The sequence below is a fragment of the Oncorhynchus nerka genome, linkage group LG15 (assembly GCF_034236695.1).
Source record: "Oncorhynchus nerka isolate Pitt River linkage group LG15, Oner_Uvic_2.0, whole genome shotgun sequence".
Taxonomy (NCBI): domain Eukaryota; kingdom Metazoa; phylum Chordata; class Actinopteri; order Salmoniformes; family Salmonidae; genus Oncorhynchus; species Oncorhynchus nerka.
In genome coordinates, this window is record NC_088410.1 from 57,312,991 (window position 1) to 57,337,932 (window position 24,942).

At 45.0% G+C, this 24,942-nt stretch overlaps 1 pseudogene; it reads left to right on the forward strand.

Annotated features, from left to right (window-relative positions):
* The window catches only part of LOC115142953 (calcium-dependent secretion activator 1-like), a 155,195-nt pseudogene that overhangs the window by 41,045 nt on the left and 89,208 nt on the right, over positions 1 to 24,942 (forward strand).

Consider the following 24,942-nt stretch of genomic DNA (forward strand, 5'->3'; position numbering starts at 1 on the left):
CTATCACAATTGCTGCTTTGCCATGCAATGCTTACGGATGAAGAACCATTTCTAAAACGGCATATTTAAGGCTCTGGTCTGTACAAGAAGTGAAGTTTAATGGTAGGTATGTTCTCTGCTATCCACTTTGTTGTAATTAATATATTGGGTATAGGGGAGGGTCACTCAATTGATTTCCCCCAAGTATTCAGGGAGTGTTTAGGTCAAATATATTTTGCTGAAGGGAGGGCCGTCCATTTTCATTTCAGAGGGGTACAAATTTCTCCATGTATCCTTTATTATAAATAACGTTCCCTCCCTAAACTAAGTGTTTTGGTAACATTTCAAATGTAGTAAGTAGTCCATGTTTCTTATGGTAACTGTGTTAAGGGTTTTGGGCCACCGAGGAATGAAGATGATGAGCAATCGGCAAAGGTAATCTGTAATCTGCTGGCATCACGGCACGTCGTTAAGACACTAACAGTTTGCAGACGGTAGGCAATTAAGGTCACAGTTATGAAAACTTGGGACACTAAAGAGGCCTTTCTACTGACTCTGAAAAACACCAAACGAAAGATGCCCAGGGTCCCTGCTCATCTGCGTGAACGTGCCTTAGGCAAGAAGGCATGAGGACTGTGGCCAGGGCAATAAATTGCAATGTCCGTACTGTGAGACGCCTAAGACAGCACTACAGGGACACAGGATGGACAGCTGATCATCCTTCCAGTGGCAGACCATGTGTAACAACACCTGCACAGGATCTGTACATCCGAACATCACACCTGCGGGACAGGTACAGGATGGCAACAACAAGAGAGGGTCGACTGAGGGCTTGTAGGCCTGTTGTTACGCAGGTCCTCACCAGACATCACCGGCAACAATATCGCCTATGGGCACAAACCTACAGTCGCTGGACCAGACAGGACTGGCAAAAAGTGGTCTTCACTGACGAGTCACGGTTTTGTTTCACCAGGGGTGATGGTCGGACTTGCGTTTATTTTATTTTTTATTTCACCTTTATTAAACCAGGAAGGCTACTTGAGAACAAGATCTCATTTGCAACTGAGACCTGGCCAAGACAAAGAAAAGCAGTGTGACACAGACAACAACACAGAGTTACACATGGAGTAAACAATAAACAATAAACAAGCCAATAACACAATGAACAAATCAATGACACAGTAGCAAAAAAGAAAGTATATATAGAGTGTGTGCAAAAGGCATATGAGGAGGTAGGCAATAAATGGGCCATAGGAGCGAATAGTTACAATTTAGCAGATTAACACTGGAGTGATAAATGAGCAGATGAAGATGTGCAAGTAGAGATACTGGTGTGCAAAAGAGCAGAAAAGTAAATAAAATAAAAACAGTATGGGGATGAGGTAGATAGATTGGGTGGGCTATTTACAGATGGACTATGTGCAGCTGCAGCAATCGGTTAGCTGCTCAGATAGTTGATGTTGAAAGTTGGTGAGGGAAATAAAGTCTCGAACTTCAGCGATGTTTGCCAATCGTTCCAGTCACTGGCAGCAGAGAACTGCAAGGAAAGGCGGCCAAATGAGGTGTTGGCTTTGGGGATGATCAGTGAGATATACCTGCTGGAACGTGTGCTACGGGTGGATGTTGTTATCGTGACCAGTGAACTGAGATAAGGCGGAGCTTTACCTAACATAGACTTATAGATGACCTGGAGTCAGTGGGTCTGGCGACGAATATGTAGCGAGGGCCAGCCGACTAGAGCATACAGGTCGCAGTGGTGGGAAGTATAAGGTAATTTGGTAACAAAAAGGATGGCACTGTGATAGACTGCATCCAATTTGCTGAGTAGAGTGATGGAAGCTATTTTGTAGGTAGGATAGTCAGTTTTACGAGGGTAAGTTTGGCGGCGTGAGTGAATGAGGCTTTGTTGCGAAATAGAAAGCCAGTTCTAGATTTGATTTTTTATTGCAGATGTTTAATATGAGTCTGGAAGGAGAGTTTACAGTCTAGCCAGACACCTAGGTATTTATAGTTGTCCGGATATTCTAGGTCGGAACCGTCCAGGGTGGTGATATTAGTCGGGCGGGCGGGTAGGGAACAGTTGAAAAGCATGCATTTGGCTTTACTAGTGTTTAAGAGCAGTTGGAGGCCACGGAAAGAGTGTTGTATTGCATTGAAGCTTGTTTGGAGGTTAGTTAGCACAGTGTCCAAAGAAGGGTCAGAGGTATACAGAATGGTGTCGTCTGCGTAGAGGTGGATCAGGGAATCACCCGCAGCAAGAGCGACATCATTGATATATACAGAGAAAAGAGTCGGCCCGAGAATTGAACCCTGTGTTACCCCCATAGAGACTGCCAGAGGTCCGGACAACATGCCCTCCGATTTGACACACTGAACTCAGTCTGCAAAGTAGTTGGTGAACCAGGCGAGGCAGTCATTAGAAAAAGCAAGGCTATTGATTCTGCCGATACGTAACCTTTATTTAACTAGGCAAGTCAGGTAAGAACAAAATCTTATTTACAATGACAGCCTACCCCGGCCAAACCCGGATGACACTGGGCCAATTGTGGGCCGCCCTATGGCACTCCCAATCACGGTCAGATGTGATACAGCTTGTATTCGAACCAGGGACTGTAGTAAAAGCCTCTTGCTCTGAGATGCAGTGCCTTAGACCGCTGAGCCACTCAGGAGCATTAACCATGTGTAGGTAGATACGTGTGTAGGTATTGTAGACCCTTTACATCAGTGGCGGTCGGTGTCATTTTAGATGAGGGTGAAGGGTTTATTTTATGAGTCTGTGATCAAAATATACAATTAATTATGGCCTTATTTCTATTTCAGCATATTGGATGACTGTCATTCATATTCCATTCACCCAGTTCAATGTAACATCGATTGTAACGCTACTACATGATACTGACATTTTCCTTGTACCCATCATGACGTTGCTGCAACCTAGCCTATGAATGAAAATTTACAATGTAGGTGCACAGGTCAGAGAATTTTGAGTAATCTTGAGTAATCAATGTGACAGACACATTCAATACTGCCCTGCACACTCTTGCCTGCATCTAGTTGATCTAGGGTCTAATCATTAGTCCAGCAGTTGCAAATGAGAGTTTCTATTGGACAAATTCATGTATGTTCATCCCCATTTTGTTCCGTTTGCTTCCGTTCAAGAAAAGTTAACAGAATCTGCAGAATGAACACTCCCCTGATCACACGCAACCAGTTCACTTTCATAGCAGCCACATAAAAACATTGTGATCACTTTGATTGTTGTATATATACTTCCTTCTTGCAACCATCTACTGTACATGCTCTCCTCCTCTAACCTTTCCCTTTGCTTGTGGACTTCAGTGCACAACACATCAGCTTTCTGTGACCAGGCGAAAAAACCTTTCCAAGCCAAACCTTCAAATCATGACCACTACACACAGTCTACATAGTTCTCACATCATAGTCAAGAACTACTAGAACTAACGTATTAGTTAACCCGCTACAATTGTGCAGTACAGTTTACAGTCAGAAAGCAGTTTAGCAGTTACACCGGCGAGCCCCTTTGGTAATAAATAATGTTAAGCCAAAAGCCTACCTTGACTTGGAAGAGTTCCAGTGCTGGATAGCCAAAGCAAGATAGCTAAATTGTCATCCTTCTTTGTTTGAGCCGGGAGTTTGAGTAGGCTAAACTAGCTAGCTAGATTAACTAACTAAGTGAAAGTGAAAGTAAAAAAAAAAAAAACTATGCAACTAAATATAGCTAGCTCGCTCTCTTGCTTCTCCTTCATTTAGGAAGAAATGTATTTGTTACAAACTGTTCAACTAACTCTGTCTTTCTCTCAGTCAGCTACCCAGCTAGCACAGTGGATCTGGCCCGATAACGGCTGAGAGTTGGGGACTCGGCTGAGAGTCAGACTCGTCATGTGGCCCGAGTCTGGGCCGCCCTAGGCAGTATTACTTATGGCTAGGGTGCAGGGATTGAGCTCGGGCCTATTCCGGTGATAGTTATCTGGCCCAGATGTATTACTTGGGGCTTGGGCCTACTCTCTGGCAGATGATTACATTTACATTACATTTAAGTCATTTAGCAGACGCTCTTATCCAGAGCGACTTACAAATTGGTGCGTTCACCTTAAGACATCCAGTGGAACAGCCACTTTACAATAGTGTATCTAAATCTTTTAAGGGGGGGGGGTGAGAAGGATTACTTTATCCTATCCTAGGTATTCCTGAAAGAGGTGGGGTTTCAGGTGTCTCCGGAAGGTGGTGATTGACTCCGCTGTCCTGGCGTCGTGAGGGAGTTTGTTCCACCATTGGGGGGCCAGAGCAGCGAACAGTTTTGACTGGGCTGCGCGGGAACTGTACTTCCTCAGTGGTAGGGAGGCGAGCAGGCCAGAGGTGGATGAACGCAGTGCCCTTGTTTGGGTGTAGGGCCTGATCAGAGCCTGGAGGTACTGAGGTGCCGTTCCCCTCACAGCTCCGTAGGCAAGCACCATGGTCTTGTAGCGGATGCGAGCTTCAACTGGAAGCCAGTGGAGAGAGCGGAGGAGCGGGGTGACGTGAGAGAACTTGGGAAGGTTGAACACCAGACGGGCTGCGGCGTTCTGGATGAGTTGTAGGGTTTAATGGCACAGGCAGGCAGCCCAGCCAACAGCGAGTTGCAGTAATCCAGACGGGAGATGACAAGTGCCTGGATTAGGACCTGCGCTGCTTCCTGTGTGAGGCAGGGTCGTACTCTGCGGATGTTGTAGAGCATGAACCTACAAGAACGGGCCACCGCCTTGATGTTAGTTGAGAACGACAGGTGTTGTCCAGGATCACGCCAAGGTTCTTAGCGCTCTGGGAGGAGGACACAATGGAGTTGTCAACCGTGATGGCGAGATCATGGAACGGGCAGTCCTTCCCCGGGAGGAAGAGCAGCTCCGTCTTGCCGAGGTTCAGCTTGAGGTGGTGATCCGTCATCCACACTGATATGTCTGCCAGACATGCAGAGATGCGATTCGCCACCTGGTCATCAGAAGGGGAAAGGAGAAGATTAATTGTGTGTCGTCTGCATAGCAATGATAGGAGAGACCATGTGAGGTTATGACAGAGCCAAGTGACTTGGTGTATAGCGAGAATAGGAGAGGGCCTAGAACAGAGCCCTGGGGACGCCAGTGGTGAGAGCGCGTGGTGAGGAGACAGATTCTCGCCACGCCACCTGGTAGGAGCGACCTGTCAGGTAGGACGCAATCCAAGCGTGGGCCGCGCCGGAGATGCCCAACTCGGAGAGGGTGGAGAGGAGGATCTGATGGTTCACAGTATCGAAGGCAGCCGATAGGTCTAGAAGGATGAGAGCAGAGGAGAGAGAGTTAGCTTTAGCAGTGCGGAGGGCCTCCGTGATACAGAGAAGAGCAGTCTCAGTTGAATGACTAGTCTTGAAACCTGACTGATTTGGATCAAGAAGGTCATTCTGAGAGAGATAGCGGGAGAGCTGGCCAAGGACGGCACGTTCAAGAGTTTTGGAGAGAAAAGAAAGAAGGGATACTGGTCTGTAGTTGTTGACATCGGAGGGATCGAGTGTAGGTTTTTTCAGAAGGGGTGCAACTCTCGCTCTCTTGAAGACAGAAGGGACGTAGCCAGCGGTCAGGGATGAGTTGATGAGCGAGGTGAGGTAAGGGAGAAGGTCTCCGGAAATGGTCTGGAGAAGAGAGGAGGGAATAGGGTCAAGCGGGCAGGTTGTTGGGCGGCCGGCCGTCACAAGACGCGAGATTTCATCTGGAGAGAGAGGGGAGAAAGAGGTCAGAGCACAGGGTAGGGCAGTGTGAGCAGAACCAGCGGTGTCGTTTGACTTAGCAAACGAGGATCGGATGTCGTCGACCTTCTTTTCAAAATGGTTGACGAAGTCATCTGCAGAGAGGAGGAGGGGGAGGGGGAGGAGGATTCAGGAGGGAGGAGAAGGTGGCAAAGAGCTTCCTAGGGTTAGAGGCAGATGCTTGGAATTTAGAGTGGTAGAAAGTGGCTTTAGCAGCAGAGACAGAAGAGGAAAATGTAGAGAGGAGGGAGTGAAAGGATGCCAGGTCCGCAGGGAGGCGAGTTTTCCTCCATTTCCGCCGGCTGCCCTGAGCCCTGTTCTGTGAGCTCGCAATGAGTCGTCGAGCCACGGAGCAGGAGGGGAGGACCGAGCCGGCCTGGAGGATAGGGGACATAGAGAATCAAGGGATGCAGAAAGGGAGGAGAGGAGGGTTGAGGAGGCAGAATCAGGAGATAGGTTGGAGAAGGTTTGAGCAGAGGGAAGAGATGATAGGATGGAAGAGGAGAGAGTAGCGGGGGAGAGAGAGCGAAGATTGGGACGGCGCGATACCATCCGAGTAGGGGCAGTGTGGGAAGTGTTGGATGAGAGCAAGAGGGAAAAGGATACAAGGTAGTGGTCGGAGACTTGGAGGGGAGTTGCAGTGAGGTTAGTGGAAGAACAGCATCTAGTAAAGATGAGGTCGAGCGTATTGCCTGCCTTGTGAGTAGAGGGGGAAGGTGAGAGGGTGAGGTCAAAAGAGGAGAGGAGTGGAAAGAAGGAGGCAGAGAGGAATGAGTCAAAGGTAGACGTGGGGAGGTTAAAGTCGCCCAGAACTGTGAGAGGTGAGCCGTCCTCAGGAAAGGAGCTTATCAAGGCATCAAGCTCATTGATGAACTCTCCGAGGAACCTGGAGGGCGATAAATGATAAGGATGTTAAGCTTGAAAGGGCTGGTAACTGTGACAGCATGGAATTCAAAGGAGGCGATAGACAGATGGGTAAGGGGAGAAAGAGAGAATGACCACTTGGGAGAGATGAGGATCCCGGTGCCACCACCCCGCTGACCAGAAGCTCTCGGGGTGTGCGAGAACACGTGGGCGGACGAAGAGAGAGCAGTAGGAGTAGCAGTGTTATCTGTGGTGATCCATGTTTCCGTCAGTGCCAAGAAGTCGAGGGACTGGAGGGAGACATAGGCTGAGATGAACTCTGCCTTGTTGGCCGCAGATCGGCAGTTCCAGAGGCTACCGGAGACCTGGAACTCCACGTGGGTCGTGCGCGCTGGGACCACCAGATTAGAGTGGCCGCGGCCACGCGGTGTGGAGCGTTTGTATGGTCTGTGCAGAGAGGAGAGAACAGGGATAGACAGACACATAGTTGACAGGCTACAGAAGAGGCTACGCTAATGCAAAGGAGATTGGAATGACAAGTGGACTACACGTCTCGAATGTTCAGAAAGTTAAGTTTACGTAGCAGGAATCTTATTGACTAAAATAATTCAAATGATACAGTACTGCTGAAGTAGGCTAGCTGGCAGTGGCTGCGTTGTTGTTGTTCTATCTCTCTATAGTGCTGTTTCTTGTATTATGGTCTCTTGTTTCTTTAGAGGTTTCACTTTGTTGTCCTTTTTCTTTTCCTTTTTCTTCTGTCCTTATTTTGTCTTCCTTTCTTCTGTTAACTAGATATTTTTTGTTGTTATTCTTTGTAAGCTAGCTAGCTTCTTCCAGGAGAGTCCCTAGCAACTGCTTAGCAACAAGTAAACAATTCAGCTAGCAATTCAGCTAGCTAAGATAACTGTACAATTTTATGAAAAATAGTTACTTCTTCAAAAGCCTGTCTTTTTGGTTTGTTCCTTGTTTTGTCTTCTATTGAGTCTTGCAGTTTTCTCTTGATTTTTTCGATGTACTTCACTCTAAAAAAACATTTAAATCTCAATATATACAGGAGCTCATTTTTCAGCAGCTGCTCAATTTGGAACTCCGGAACACGTTTATTACACAGGCTGCTTTATATAATTAACATTTCATCATTTATTTTTCCATATTTTCTCATTGTTTCTGTGATCAAAATATACAATTAAAATGTGTGTATTATTTTAGTATTTTGATACTTTGTGTAAGGCAATTGATAAGCATTAAAACCCTTGTGGATGGAGCCTCCCGAGTGGCGCAGTGGTTTAAGCCATTGCATCGCAGTTCAAACTGCGTTGCTACAGATGCTGGTTTGAGACCATAACCGAAAGACCCAACGCACATTTGTCGCAGCGTCGTCCGAGATAGGGGAGGGTTTGGCTGTCCGGAATTTCCTTGTCCCATCGTGCTGTGGCGGGCCAGGAGCATGAACGCTGACACGGTCACCAGGTGTATGGTGCTGGATTGGTATAATTTGTATACATAAAATGTATAATAATAATATTTAAAATTACTGTACATGTATTTACATTTGATTCTGGTAAGATGACGGCAAAGTCGGCTGAATTTTTGATAGATGGAAACGGCATGATGTACTTGGGCTGCTTCTGGGCAGTCCTACACCCGATTCCGTGCCGATTCAATCAGTTCCGGCCCCCCGGAAGAGGGCCGCTTCTGGGCCGATTCCTCATTGCTAGCTGGGTACTCACCATATTTTATGCACTGCAGTGCTAGCTAGCTGTAGTTTATTCTTTCAGTACTAGATTTATCCTCTGATCTTTTCATTGGGTGGACAACATGTCAGTTCATGCTACAAGAGCTCTGATAGGTTGGAGAACGTCCTCCAGAAGTTGTACTTGCTGTGTAAGTGTATGGAAAAGGTTGAGAACCATGAGCCTCCTAGGATTTGTATTGAAGTCAATGTACTCAGAGGAGGACAGAAGCTAGCTGTCCTCCGGCTGGCTACACCATGGTGCTACCCTACAGAGTGTTGCTGAGGCTACTAAATGCCTTAATTGCAAAACAGTATGTTTTAATCAATTATTTGGTCATGTGAATATATTTTGTATAGTTTTATCTAAAAAGGATAACTTTGTTCATGTTTCACTATTTAGATTTTTATGGAATTCACTGAGGAGGATGCCCTCTCCTTCCTCTTCTGAGGAACCTCCACTACCTTCACATAATAGAAGCTGCTAATATAACAATGTGCACATTTCACCTTTCATGGTCATTCCCAGCCAATGCAGATGCTGTGCCTATTGACATTTTGTCTGGTGGTAATGGGGCTACCTTAGAAAACATGTCAGAGTGGTCATATCTTCCTGTGTGTTGTCCCGTATACAACAGGAGTTCCCTGATCCTGGTGCAGAATACACAGGGTTTCTCCTTCCCCATCTTGACTGATACCATTCAATTCAAGACAAACTCCAAGCATCTATTCCGCATACCAGCTAGGGTCTTTCTAGCCTGGTTGCGTCTCTTTTCGGCGACTACATTCCACTCCTTGCCACACCTGTCATTTGCTAAAAGAAACTGGCCTTGAGTGCCAAGGATTGGAATGTTAGATAAAAAGACTGGTGCCCAGACAAGGGTTCTTCAGCAGGGCATGCAAACTATAGAACTTTAGCTGTGGAGGCATTGTCAATCCATATAAGGCTTTTCAGTCTGCTGTTCTTGAAACACATTGGGGTCAATCAAACAATGGAACCTATTGAAGGGAAGTGAAGGGGGAGGAGGGGCGATTTGTTCGTGAGCTTGATACAAGGGGGCATGACTTGTTGACATAATTGTAATCCAAACCAAACCTTCATTTACTCACTGAGTACTCACATTGTGACTCACTGAGGTTCCAAACTCCATTTTAGACATGGCTGTCACGTCTACTCCCGCTCCCCCTCTCTGGTGCTCATTGTCATCAGTTTACTTATTATTACGCACACCTGCCACAATCTTTAGGCACACCTGCACCTCATGAGACACACTTGGACTCCATCACTTCTATGATTACCTCCCCTATATCTGTCACTCCCTTTGGTTCTTTCCACAGGCAGTATTAGTTATGTTTCTCATGTCCAGACGCTGCGCTTGTTTTGTATTGTTCCATGTTTTTGTATTATTAAATTCACCCCCTGTACTTGCTTCATGACTCCCAGCGTCTGCATAACAATGACTTTGACACAAATGATCCTATTTACACATTGTAGTACATTTTGACACTAGAATACATGTTTCTGACTAATATCGTTGCCATAGAGGTCGTTTTCAAAGGGATTAGTTGCTTCTATGGGCAATCACTCTTTAAAATGAGAGGTGCTCCTGGTACAGCCTGTCTCTCTGGCACGTGGTGTTTACTACAGGTTGTACTTCATTGAGAGACATTATTACACAAATCCTAGCAAAGACAGAAGGGGCAACATAACATATTTCATATATAATTGTTAGAAATGTACAGTTTATACACATACTGTTTCCTCATGCTAAGCAAGCGACCCTCCCTCGTCAGAAGCAATCAAATCAAGAGCAATCAAAATAACCCCCAAAAATGTATCTTCTCAAAACACTGAACTATCTTGATGAACGTACGTCAACTGTCGTCCATAGCCATAACCCATACATATGTGACAGGTTGATTTATCCCTGCCCATGGCTGTGTTTTAGGACTCTGATTGAGGTGTCCTCTGTGTGATAAGGCTGTGTTATTGAGGTGTCCTCTGTGTGATAAGGCTGTGTTATTGAGGTGTCCTCTGTGTGATACGGCTGTGTTATTGAGGTGTCCTCTGTGTGATAAGGCTGTGTTATTGAAGTGTCCTCTGTGTGATAAGGCTGTGTTATTGAGGTGTCCTCTGTGTGATAAGGCTGTGTTATTGAGGTGTCCTCTGTGTGATAAGGCTGTGTTATTGAGGTGTCCTCTGTGTGATAAGGCTGTGTTATTGAAGTGTCCTCTGTGTGATAAGGCTGTGTTATTGAGGTGTCCTCTGTGTGATACGGCTGTGTTATTGAAGTGTCCTCTGTGTGATAAGGCTGTGTTATTGAGGTGTCCTCTGTGTGATAAGGCTGTGTTATTGAAGTGTCCTCTGTGTGATACGGCTGTGTTATTGAAGTGTCCTCTGTGTGATAAGACTGTGTTATTGAGGTGTCCTCTGTGTGATACGGCTGTGTTATTGAGGTGTCCTCTGTGTGATAAGGCTGTGTTATTGAGGTGTCCTCTGTGTGATACGGCTGTGTTATTGAAGTGTCCTCTGTATGCCTCTTCTGCCTCCCCAGATCACAGAGCAGCAGCTCCGGCAGACCAACGACCGCTTCAAAGCTTTCCTCAATGGAGACACCCAGATAGTGGCTGATGAAGCATTCATCAACGCAGTCCAGAGCTACTATGAGGTACATATTTCTTTATTTATTTATTTATTTCTCTTTCTCTCTAACCTACAAAATGTGTCGTCTCATCCGCCGACTGTCTCTCAGCCCACCACTGTTACAATACGCTTGTTAAATGAACCATCCTTTTCTCTTTCTTTACAGAGACCCGCTATCACGTGTTTTAACCCTGTGTTTCCTATGTGTTGTGGTGCTGAGATAGTGTTAGCATTCAATGTAATAGACCAGGCTGATTAGCTGCCATTTACTGCTGTAACTCAATTAGCATAGACATGAGAGTCGTAAAAAGACCCCCCAGCTCCCTCTGTCTCCCGGAACTGTAAATCAGAGCTTTTCCTAATAAATCAAATTCCGAGCTGTTGAGATACAGTCTGTCAGTGCTGCTGAAAACAGAGTGGCAGAGATACTGTACCTCTTCCTCAGTGCTGCTCAGTGAATTAGTTTCTCTCTCTCTAACTGTAGGGCTAGGAATCACTCGTAGTGGGATGGAAGCGGCTGCTCAGTTTCTCAGCGCTCTGTTGCTTTGGCCTGAATTCCAGGGAACTGCTGTGCTCTGTGGGGGGAAAATGGTGGATGAGATGATGCATCGTGTCGTGTGCACATCACATTTATTCACTGACGATATGGATTAGCTAACACACTTGTGCTAAAGAGGCTGCCATCGTACTCCCACCTACATTACAGTCACAATTCAACCAGTTCAACAATAATAGAGAATAAATGTGCAGATAAAAATACCCTTATATGGGTATTGTCCCATATCCCACTACATAGGATACTTAGAGTCCCCAGACTATACTGTCCTAGGGCTTCTTTACTGTACGTTCATACATGTAGGGCACTGTATGATGGATATTATAATGTTGTATAAATCAAATCATGCAATGCCTTGAAGGAGCTCCAAAACCAAAGCAATCCATTTGAAAACAAGTTAATTGTATTTAATTTGACAAAACGGCAACTCAATTGACATACTGTAGTGTTTACCCACATAATGCTAGCTGGCCAATGTTGACTCCAATGCTTGGCATGTTGACTCCAATGCTTGGCACAGTAGTGTCAAGTTGGCTGGATGTCCTTTGGATGGTGGACCATTCTTGATACACACGGGAAACTGTTGAGTGTGAAAACCCCAGCAGCATTGCAGTTCTTGACACAAACCGTTGCACCTGGCACTTACTACCATACCACGTTCAAAGAAACTTATATCCTTTGTCTTGCTCTTGCCCATTCACACTATGAATGGCACACATACACAATCCACGTCTGGATTGTCTCAAGGCTTAAACATATTTTCTTTAACCGGTCTCTACCCCTTCATCTACACTGATTGAAGTGGATTTAACAGGTGGTCATAGGATCATAGTTTTCACCTGGGTTTACCTGGTCAGTCTATGTCATGGAAATGTTTTGTACACTCAGTGTATATACTGACAAGAGGCAGGATCCAATACTGTAACTATGGGAATGAAGACAAGATGCTAGCCAATGAGATGGCAGATTCGCACGTGAACAACAGGCACAAATCTGATAGTAGCATTGTTTTTCTCTAAGATTTGATTTAAACTTTATTTAAGCAGGGAGTCATGCTGACACAACGGTCTCTTTCACAGATGATCCCAGCATAAACACATCAATAAACAACAATTATACTATAGATGAAAAGCAAAAGCAATCATATGAAAGAAACACAATCTTCAGTAAAAAGGGCCTCTAACATCCATCTGAATTGCCCGAGATGCACACCATCTCCACCAACTTTAACCAGTTTTGGATATCATTCCACATGACAGCCGCCAAAATACGATAAGCAGATTTACGTACCTTGGTGAAGATTGAAAGGATCTCCAGTGTTAGCCATCCACGTGTCCGGGTCTGGTAACTTATATGTCTGAAGGTTAACAATGAGGTAAGCTATGGCAGAAGTTTATGCAAGAGGGCTTTATATACAAAACAAATAGTCACCCTAAGTAAATATGAACAAAAAAGGCTGTGAAAAGCATTTCATTGTTGTTTATCAGCTTGATATTACGCTCAATATATCATATGAATCTAACCTTTAATTGAGTTAAAATTGTTAAAAGAAAAAAAAAATGTCATCAAGAAATCATTGGCACCCATATATTTAGTACTTTGTGCACCCTCCCTTTGTTAAGATAACAGCTCTGAGTGGTCTCCTATAATGTTTCATTGGGTGGGAGAACACATAGGAAGAGATTTGAGACCATTCCTCCATACAGAAACCCTCCATGTTGATAGATGACAGAGGGAGTTCAGTCTGTGAGTCACCTCATATTTATACCCCAATGAAACAGGAAGTTGTGGATTACCATTTAAAAGTTCCCAAAGACTTTAGAAAGTACAATATTAATCGAAATATACATCAATTACATTTTGCTCATAAGAATTTCTAGGTGTGCCAATAATTGTGACGTATGTTTTTGAATAAAACAATTATTTATTGATGACAATATATATATATATATATATATATATTTTTTTAAAACAATTTTAACCCAGTTAAAGTTAGATTCATATGATATTTTGAGTGTAAGATCAAAATGATAAACAACAAGGACATTTTTTCACATACTTTTTTGTTCATATTTACTTAGGATGCCAGTAATTCAGGAGGGCAGTGTACTAGGTTTTACCTGCATTATGTACCCATTTCAGTTCAACAAATGCTTTCTGCAGGGCAATAAAGGCTCTGACAGCTCTGACAGAGCCTGGTCTGACAGAGCCTGGTCAGCTGTGTAAATAGTGAAAAGTGTGTTCTGTGTTCTGTGTTCTGTCTTTTATAAGATGCCACGTATATCCACTTATATCAATACAATTGTAACAACAGAAACATTATAAAACTTAGCCTCACTTAGCAAATGAGCAATTACATTTTATGTTGACAAAATTCAACCCGCTCTCATTGCCCCTCCATACAAAAAAAATAAACACTTGGTCTTCTTCACGCTGTATTTTCGCACGTACAGAGTCATCCATCTCCCTTTGCCTCTTCCTCTCTACTGAGACATGCCCAAATACAGGTGTCTATCTGTTTCCTGGGCCTAGAATAACTCAATGCGCCAATGTCAAACAGGACAAATAGATTTACTGTTACAGGCTTGTGCAAGAAAGGTATCTCCCTCTTCTTCTGTCTCTCTCTCAACCCCCACTCTCGCTCTCTCTCTACCCACACACATCAACGTGATTATTTAATTCAGTGCTGTAAATACATAACATAACAGGGTTAAAACTACTGTCCTCTTATTGTAGTGTGTCACTTGTGTTTAATCACAGCGGACAATGTGGCCACAATTTAGCTGTCACAGTGTAATGGATGCAGGGGCCTGATAGACAGTTTCTCTGATGTGTGTGTGCGTCCGATGCTATGACAATGGCCTTGTCTTGCTCACTCCCCATCACTCTGTCATTAAGGGGATGGAGGATGACCCTGAGAACTGTCTGTCCCGTCCCTGGCTGCTGCCGCCACACACACGCGCGCGCACGCACGCACGCACGCACGCACGCACACACACACACACACACACACACACACACACACACACACACACACACACACACGCAGTCTGCCCTGGCTGCATGGAGGAGTACCGGCTCCTTCTATTGATCACACTGTCATGTCTTTGGCATCATTAAACTGAAGACTGTTTAGTTTATCCAATAAATTCTCTGTAATTATTGTTATGTGATTAACTATTCAGGTAAATGTAATTAACTAGGAAGTCGGGGCACCAAGGAAAATATTCAGATTACAAAGTTATCATTTTCCTAATATAACTTTCAGATATTTTAATATCTGATCAATTAGTCTTCTAATTAATGAAGTATTCTTTACCTCGCGTTAGTCTCATTCCAAACATTGTAAATGGTTGGTTATCTGCACGAACCCAGTCTTCGTGTAGGCAAAGCGTCAACACAGGACTAAGATTGAATCCTACTACACCGGCTCTGACACTCATTGGATGTGGCAGGGTGTGCAAACTATTACGAACCATAAAGGGAAACCCAACTGCGAGTTGCCCAGTGACACGAGCCTACCAGACGAGCAAAATGCCTTTTATGCTTGCTTCCAGTCAAGCAACAGTGAAAGCATGCATGAGAGCACCAGATGTACCGGACGACAGTGTGATCATGCTCTCCGTAGCCGATGTGAGCAAGACCTTTTAACAGGTCAACCTTCACAAGGCCGCGGGGCCAGACGGATGACGAGGACATTTACATTTACATTACATTTAAGTCATTTAGCAGACGCTCTTATCCAGAGCGACTTACAAATTGGTGCGTTCACCTTAAGACATCCAGTGGAACAGCCACTTTACAATAGTGCATCTAAATCTTTTAAGGGGGGTGAGAAGGATTACTTTATCCTATCCTAGGTATTCCTGAAAGAGGTGGGGTTTCAGGTGTCTCCGGAAGGTGGTGATTGACTCCGCTGTCCTGGCGTCGTGAGGGAGTTTGTTCCACCATTGGGGGGCCAGAGCAGCGAACAGTTTTGACTGGGCTGCGCAGGAACTGTACTTCCTCAGTGGTAGGGAGGCGAGCAGGCCAGAGGTGGATGAACGCAGTGCCCTTGTTTGGGTGTAGGGCCTGATCAGAGCCTGGAGGTAATGAGGTGCCGTTCCCCTCACAGCTCCGTAGGCAAGCACCATGGTCTTGTAGCGGATGCGAGCTTCAACTGGAAGCCAGTGGTGAGAGCGGAGGAGCGGGGTGACGTGAGAGAACTTGGGAAGGTTGAACACCAGACGGGCTGCGGCGTTCTGGATGAGTTGTAGGGTTTAATGGCACAGGCAGGGAGCCCAGCCAACAGCGAGTTGCAGTAATCCAGACGGGAGATGACAAGTGCCTGGATTAGGACCTGCGCTGCTTCCTGTGTGAGGCAGGGTCGTACTCTGCGGATGTTGTAGAGCATGAACCTACAAGAACGGGCCCGCCTTGATGTTAGTTGAGAACGACAGGGTGTTGTCCAGGATCACGCCAAGGTTCTTAGCGCTCTGGGAGGAGGACACAATGGAGTTGTCAACCGTGATGGCGAGATCATGGAATGGGCAGTCCTTCCCGGGAGGAAGAGCAGCTCCGTCTTGCCGAGGTTCAGCTTGAGGTGGTGATCCGTCATCCACACTGATATGTCTGCCAGACATGCAGAGATGCGATTCGCCACCTGGTCATCAGAAGGGGAAAGGAGAAGATTAATTGTGTGTCGTCTGCATAGCAATGATAGGAGAGACCATGTGAGGTTATGACAGAGCCAAGTGACTTGGTGTATAACGAGAATAGGAGAGGGCCTAGAACAGAGCCCTGGGGACGCCAGTGGTGAGAGCGCGTGGTGAGGAGACAGATTCTCGCCACGCCACCTGGTAGGAGCGACCTGTCAGGTAGGACGCAATCCAAGCGTGGGCCGCGCCGGAGATGCCCAACTCGGAGAGGGTGGAGAGGAGGATCTGATGGTTCACAGTATCGAAGGCAGCCGATAGGTCTAGAAGGATGAGAGCAGAGGAGAGAGAGTTAGCTTTAGCAGTGCGGAGGGCCTCCGTGATACAGAGAAGAGCAGTCTCAGTTGAATGACTAGTCTTGAAACCTGACTGATTTGGATCAAGAAGGTCATTCTGAGAGAGATAGCGGGAGAGCTGGCCAAGGACGGCACGTTCAAGAGTTTTGGAGAGAAAAGAAAGAAGGGATACTGGTCTGTAGTTGTTGACATCGGAGGGATCGAGTGTAGGTTTTTTCAGAAGGGGTGCAACTCTCGCTCTCTTGAAGACAGAAGGGACGTAGCCAGCGGTCAGGGATGAGTTGATGAGCGAGGTGAGGTAAGGGAGAAGGTCTCCGACATGTAATCAGAGCATGCACTGGCCAACTGGCAAGTGTCTTCACTGACATTTTCAACCTCTCCCTGACTGAGTCTGTAATTCCTAAATGTTTCAAGCAGACCACCATAGACACTCTGCCCTAGAAAACAAAGGTAAGCTGCCTAAATGACTACTGACCCTTAAGAAGTCGGTAGCCATGAAATGCTTTGAAAGGCTGGTCATGGCTAACATCAACACCATCATCCTGGAAACTCTAGAATGACTCCAATTCACATACCACCCCAGCAGATTCACAGATGGCGCAATCACACTCCACACTGCCCTTTCCCACCTAGACAAAAGGAGCACCTATGTGAGAATGCTGTTCATTGACAACAGCTCAGCATTCAACATCATAGTGACCACAAAACTCATCACTAAGCGAAGGACCCTGGGACGAAACACCTCCCTCTGCAACTGGATCCTGGAGTTCCTGACATGCCGCCCTCGGGTGGTAAGGGTAGGCAACAATGTATCTGCCACTCTGATCCTAAACACAGGGGCCCCTCAGAGGTGCGTGCTTAGTCAAGAGTTCCTTGGTGTCCACATCCCCAACAAACTTTCATGGTCCAAACACACTAAGACAGTCGTGAAGAGGACACGACAATGTCTATTCCCCCTCAGGAGACTGAAAAGATTTGGCAAGGGTCCTCAGATCCTCAAAAAGTTATACAGCTGCACCATCGAGAGCACTGGTTGCATCACGCCTGGCATCGCAACTGCTCAGCCTCCAACTGCAAGGCGCTACAGGGGCCATAGGGGCCCTTAAAAGTGCCAAAGACTCCAGCCAACCTAGTCATAGACTGTTCTCTCTGGTTCCGCATGGCAAGCGGTACTGGAGCGCCATGTCTAGGTCTAAAGGCTTATTAACAGCTTCTACACCGAAGCCATAAGACTGCTGAGAAGCTAATCAAATGGCTACCCGGACTATTTGCATTGAACCCCGACCCCCGCATTTTTTAGGCTGCTGAAACTCTCTGTTTTCTAAGCCTAGTCCCTTTACCCCTACCTACATGTACAGTTGAAGTCGGAAGTTTACTTACACTTAGGTTGGAGTCATTAAAACTCGTTTTTCAACCACTCCACAAATTTCTTGTTAACAAACTATGGTTTTGGCAAGTCGGTTAGGACATGTACTTTGCATGACACAAGTCATTTTTCCAACAATTGTTTACAGACATATTATTTCACTTATAATTCACTGTATCACAATTCCAGTGGGTCAGAAGTTTACATACACTAAGTTGACTGTGCCTATAAACAGCTTGGAAAATTCCAGAAAATGACGTCATGGCTTTAGCAGCTTCTGTCGATTGGAGGTGTACCTGTGGATGTATTTCAAGGCCTACCTTCAAACTCAGTGCCTCTTTGCTTGACATCATGGGAAAATCAAAATAAATCAGCCAACCCCTCAGAAAAAAAATGTAGACCTCCACAAGTCTGGTTCATCCTTGGGAGCAATTACCAAACACCTGAAGGTACCACGTTCATATGTACAAACAATAGTACGCAAGTATAAACACCACGGGACCACGCAGCCATCATACCGCTCAGGAAGGAGACGCCAAAATTCACTCAACTTGTTGTGGGAAGCTTGTGGAAGGTTACCCGAAACGTTTGACCCAAGTTAAACAATTTAAAGGCAATGCTACCAAATACTAATTGAGTGTATGTAAACTTCTGACCCACTGGGAATGTGATGAAAGAAATAAAAGCTGAAATAAATCATTCTCTGTACTATTATTCTGACATTTCACATTCTTAAAATAAAGTAGTGATCCTAACTGACCTAAGACAGGGAATTTTTACTCTGATTAAATTTCAGGAACTGAGTTTAAATGTATTTGGCTAAGGTTTATGTAAACTTTTGACTTCAACTGTACATATTACCTCAATTACCTCTAATAACCTGTACCCCAGCACATTGACTAGGTACCGGCACACCCTGTATATAGCCTCGTTATTGTTATTTTGTTGTTACTCTTTTATAGTTTTATTTTTTAACTTTAGTTTATTTAGTAAATGTTTTCTAAACCCTTATTTTTCTTCAAACTGCATTGCTGGTTAAGGGCTTGTAAGTAAATCAAATCAAAGTTTATTTGTCATGTGCTCCGAATACAACAGGTGTAGGTAGACCTTACCGTGAAATGCTTACTTACAGGCTCTAACCAATAGTGCAAAAAAGGTATTAGGTGAACAATAGATAGGTAAATAAATAAAACAACAGTAAGACAGGCTAAATACAGTAGCGAGGCTACATACAGACACCATTTAGTCAGGCTGATTGAGGTAGTATGTACATGTAGATATGGTTAAAGTGACTATGCATATATGATAAACAGAGAGTAGCAGTAGCGTAAAAGAGGGGTTGGCGGGTGGTGGGTGGGACACAATGCAGATGGCCCGGTTAGCCAATGTGGGGGAGCACTGGTTGGTCGGCCCAAATTGAGGTAGTATGTACATGAATGGGTAGTTCAAGTGGCTATGCAGATATGATAAACAGAGAGTAGCAGCAGCGATATAAGAGGGTTTGGGGGGCACACATTGCAATTAGTCCGGGTAGCCATTTGATTGTTGAGAAGCATTTTATCCTAGACTCTGCACTCCGGTACTGCTTGCCATGGGGTAGTTTAGAGAACAGTCTATGACTGGGGTGGCTGGGGTCTTTGACAATTTTTAGGGCTTTCATCTGACACCGCCTGGCGTAGAGGTCCTGGATGGCAGGCAGCTTAGCCCCAGTGATGTACTGGGCCGTACACACTACCCTCTGTAGTGCCTTGCGGTCAGAGGCCGAGCAATTGCCGTACCAGGCAGTGATGCAACCAGTGCTCTCGATGTTGCAGCTGTAGAACCTTTTGAGGATCTCAGGACCAATGCCAAATCTTTTTGGTTTCCTGAGGGGGGGAAGAGGCTTTGTCGTCCCTTCTTCGTGACTGTCTTGGTGTGTTTCGACCATGAAAGTTTGTTGTTGATGTGGACACAAAGGAACTTGAAGCTCTCAACATGCTCAACTACAGACCCGTCGATGAGAATGGGGTCATGTCGGTCCTCCTTTTCCTGTAGTCCACAATAATTTCCTTAGTCTTGTTTACGTTGAGGGATATGTCCAAATCAAAGAGAATGTTTTGGTAAAGATGAAATGTGAAGTTAGTTGTCTAAAATTGGATTTGAATCAAATCTAGACCTTGCTCTTAACTTGGTACGTCCAGAGAATTGCCCAAAAGGCGGTTACGCCCACTTCTGACCCGAGGGTATAAAACCTGTGAGTGAAGAATTAACAGATCAGACTAAGTGACCCAAGCTGCAGCCGAGGTCTAAAAGGTCAATGGACCCAAAACGCAACACAAGTTTGAAGACAAAGAAAGCTTTTTCTACCCAAGCTATGGATGAATAGCTGTGTCTAAGCGGGTGAATTCAAGTCGAAACACCTAGCCTCCACTCCCCATCGAATCGTGGTAGCTACACTGTTTCATTCCTACGCTGTGAGCTCTGAGCTACAGAGCTGTCTGTCCTCAGAAGAGCCCTTCCAGAGCAAGGGCGAGGGAACAGACTCCTAAGCCAAAAGGACACTGACATCGTGAGGGCAACCAGAGAGTTGCGCCGGAGAAGTGTGTCATTGAGCAGCCTAAACGGTCCACGCGGAGAATCCACGGAGACCTTCCCCACGTAAGATCATTACGTCATTATATTCTGACCCATAAGAGCAGCATAAGAGCGTCAGTTTGGGGCAAGGCTAGGGTTAGAATAAGCATAGCTGACAAATTCACCCAAATGTATATTTCTCTCGTGTACTTTCTCTTTTTCTCTCTCTTTTAAATCCCCATTTTGGGTAACACGTGCCATAGTGTGTTGGCCCGTTATACTAAGTTCTAATCAATAGCCTAGAATGTGTTTTTGTGTATGTGTATCTTTTATCATCATTTTAGCTTTCTAGTAAATAAATACTCAACCAAGATTGCTGTGGTATGAACTCATTGGTGAGACCCGGATCCGTGCAGATTCCCGGATTATGTGACGTTCAGAACGAGACTGTAACTGATGAATTAGCTGCTGTTGTAAAATCGGTATTCTGATATTCTTTGAGTTAATTTGGGAAATAGAAACTCAATGAAACCAATTTTCAGATGGTGCCCCAGGTTAAAGAGTTAATAATTGCTTGATTCAGTTAATCACGCAATTAGAAACCTTTAATCATTCGATGAGCAACAGTCGTCACATTAACTAATACAACGTCATGACAAATCCATGGCTTCATGTTGGGGTATGTACGTACAGTCACTGTGGGGACGACATACTCGATGCACTTATTGATAAAACCAGTGACTGATGTGGTGTACTCCTCAATGCCATCGGAAGAATCACGGAACATGTTCTAGTCTGTGATAGCAAAACAGTCCTGTAGTTTAGCATCTGCTTCACCTGACCACTTTTTTATAGACCGAGTGCTGGTGCTTCCTGCTTTAGTTTTTGCTTGTAAGCAGGAAATCAGGAGGATTGAGTTGTGGCTGTTGTTTACAAATATGCACAGACCGCCCTCCCTCGTCTTACTGGAGTGTGCTGTTCTATCTTACCGGTGCAGCATATAATCCTGCTAGCTGAATATCCATGTCGTCATTCAGCCACGATTCCGTGAAACATGTCCCATTGGTAGGATATTCGTGATCGTACCTCGTCTAGTTTATTGTCCAATGATTGCATGATTGCACGTTGGTGAGTAGTATTGACGGTACCGGCAGCTTTCCATCTCGCCTTTTCCGGGTCATGACCAGGCATCCGGCTCTTTGTCCTCTGTACCTGCGTCGCTTCCTCTTCCTCTTAACGGGGATGTTGGCTCTGTCGGGTGTTTGGAGAATGTCCTGTGCGTATGGCTTGTTGAAGAAAAAATCTTTGTCTAATCCGAGGTGAGGGATCGCTGTCCTAATTTTTAGAAGCAATTTTTTTGCCTGTAAGATTGCAGGAACATTATGTACAAAATAAATTACAAATAACGCAAAACACCCGACATAATAGCACAATTGGTTTGGCGTCCGTAAAAGATTTCTTCCGCCGCCATTTCACTGTAAGGTCTACTACACCTGTTGTATTCGGCTCATGTTACAAATAACATTGTATTTCATTTTGATCTCTGTCGTGCCCAGGATACAGCCAGTGTTCTATAGGCTTCACTATAGTTAGAGAGGTAATCAATGAATCTGAAAGTCACACAAGAGACAGTAAAAGTTACACACAGAGAACAACCACCACTACCAATATCAGAGAATGGTGATGGATGATGGTTGGGGTATTAGGTGTCTCTCTATGTGAATGCTGGTCATAATTGCCATGCATTCATTCAATTTCAATTGTAAGGGCTGTACTTTTTATTTATTTAACCTTCATTTAACTAGGCAAGTCGGTTAAGAACAAATTCTTATTGACAATGACGGCCTACCCTGGCCAAACACTAACCCGGACGACGATGGGCCAATTGTGCGCCGCCTGGAATCGAACTAGGGACTGTAGTGACTCCTCTAGCGCTGAGATGCAGTGCCTTACACCGCTGCATCACTCAGGAGCACAAATGGACATAAAGGATAATAAAAACAGTGGAGTCTATCAGAAACAAACTCAGAAATCAATCCACCATTTCTTTCTATGTTTTCTAATGATGTACAAAGCCTGCCTGTCCATCTTCCATCCCTGCCAGATAATGACCACAGAATACGATAGCTATTGAATTGAGATGATGTGCTTCTCCAGCAGTGGTTTCTGTCAGCGGTGCTCCACAGGTAGAGTAGCTCTCTGTGAAATGTCTGCAGTCTGCTTGGATAGGAACCAGATATTAATACAGAGCCCCATCTCTCCCTGTACTTTTAAAGAGAGAGCAGGCAAAGTATATCTGCCAGACATCAGACCGATTGTGGGACCAACATCAATCAGTATATTAGTAGGTCAGCTGCTCTATAAATTAAGATTGGTTTGGACCAGGAGAGAAAGTCAGTCTGGCAGGTAGTTCTCAGGAACGCATTAAATCTAAAACACAAACACGCACACACACAGTTTGGGAGTAAATGAGAAAGAATAGCATTCTCCCCGTTCAGTCTGAATAATTCAGGAGTAGGGGGTAGGGAGGCCTGGAAGGAGAGTCCTGATAATAGCAAGTGCATTTCCATCCAATGGCCATCAACATTACTCCCCAATATTTGAAACGTTGTATACTGTATGCTGCTCTCTCTGCTATTATGTATGTAGTTATATTACTCCAGTATATCACTCTAGAGCACGGAGAAGAAATCTAACACTGCATCAGTATTCCACCATTATTGTGGTGTGGTACTGCAGTCAGGCACTTTTTCTTTTTTTTGTCATCTTGCATGGATGGCTACCTTCCATTGATTCATATTCCATTGCAGCCTGAGTAAGAGTGGTTGCAATCATGTCTTCAATCCGCCCAGCTAGCTAGCCTCCAGACGACGGACACACAGACACACACGGGATGACCCTAACTTTTGTACTTCTGTACATTGGATCCACAGTGATGAAGAAACGGCTGTGTGTGATGTATGGTATTATTTGGTTTGGTGTGTGGTCTTAATTGTTATGGTGAACAGACATCTCACATCACCCCGACAGTCATAACAACTCACGTGTGCCTATTGTACAAGACGATGGGTGATGATGAGTATAAAATATTCATGTATTAGAAACATAGTGTAGACTAAGACTAAAAGGGTGACTCATCATCGTCTGAGTCGTTATATAAAGTCAATTCCTCTTCAACCTATATGGTCATAATAGAGTCTACTCGATACAATGGACATGTTGAATAAAACACACAAAAAGCTATTCGCTGTTTACCGTCAGTAATACTGTAAGATCCGTTTTAGCGGTTAGCCTCTTACAGTTGCAGTGTAATTGTTTCAGTTATTTTATTATATATTATCGTTCATATGTTTTAACATCTACATGCTCTGCTGTTTGCACTCTTGCTCCAGGTGAAGACATGCCACCGTTGGCGCTTTGAGATTCTTTGTACTGAAAAGCGCTACGTAAATTAAATGCACTATCATCTGTAGCTGCAGCAGCAGTCTGACCCTGTCAATCTGTACTTGTTTACCTGCCAGTCATTGACGTCACGTTGCTCTCCCTCTCTGTCTGTTGTAATAGATTTTCAGATTCTCTATTTGTATTTATTGCACCTAGGTTTGATTATGTCATGTAATCCACATTTATATGAGCCAGATGTATGTGCTCGCCCTTTTATGACACTAATGCTGGTTAAGTCAACCAAAATATTTGTCTTATTTACGCACGTTATTGCGCTGAGCACGTCCTAATAAATATCATATCTTTTTGGAATCTGAGCCTCCTTTTGAAGTGGTATTCATGTTTTCAACAGTGTGCGGTTATCGATCCTTTCCAACATCTCTCTCTGTGACCACAGGTGTTCCTGAAAAGCGACCGCGTTGCCAAGATGGTCCAGAGCGGGGGCTTCTCAGCCAATGACTGCAGGGAGGTGTTCAAGAGGCACATCGAGAAGCGCGTCCGCAGCCTGCCCGAGATCGACGGCCTGAGTAAGGAGACGGTGCTCAGCTCCTGGATGGCCAAGTTCGACACCATCTACCGCGGGGACGAGGACCCACGCAAGGCTCAGCAACGCATGACGGCTAGTGCAGCCTCTGAGCTCATCCTCAGCAAGGACCAGCTCTACGAGATGTTCCAGAACATTCTGGGTATCAAGAAGTTTGAGCACCAGCTGCTCTACAACGCCTGCCAGGTAAGAGCAGGCGTTAGTAGAGGGAGGGTGTGTTTGTACGCATCACTGTGAAGTATGGTTGCGTCCGAAATGGCACCCTATTCCCTGCACTGCTTTTGGACAGGGCCCATCGGTTGCTATTTCTGACACATCTATGTGTGTGTACATCACTGCTGAAAAATGACTGTTAGATCTTTCCCAGTGGGCAAAACTGACTGGTTGCACTGACGTCATTGTGATGTTGCAGACATTTTTGCCTGCTGGGTGAGGTGTTGTCCTCGTGAGCAAAGCCTCACCTAGTAAAAAGAACAAACAAAAAACAACGCAAGGCC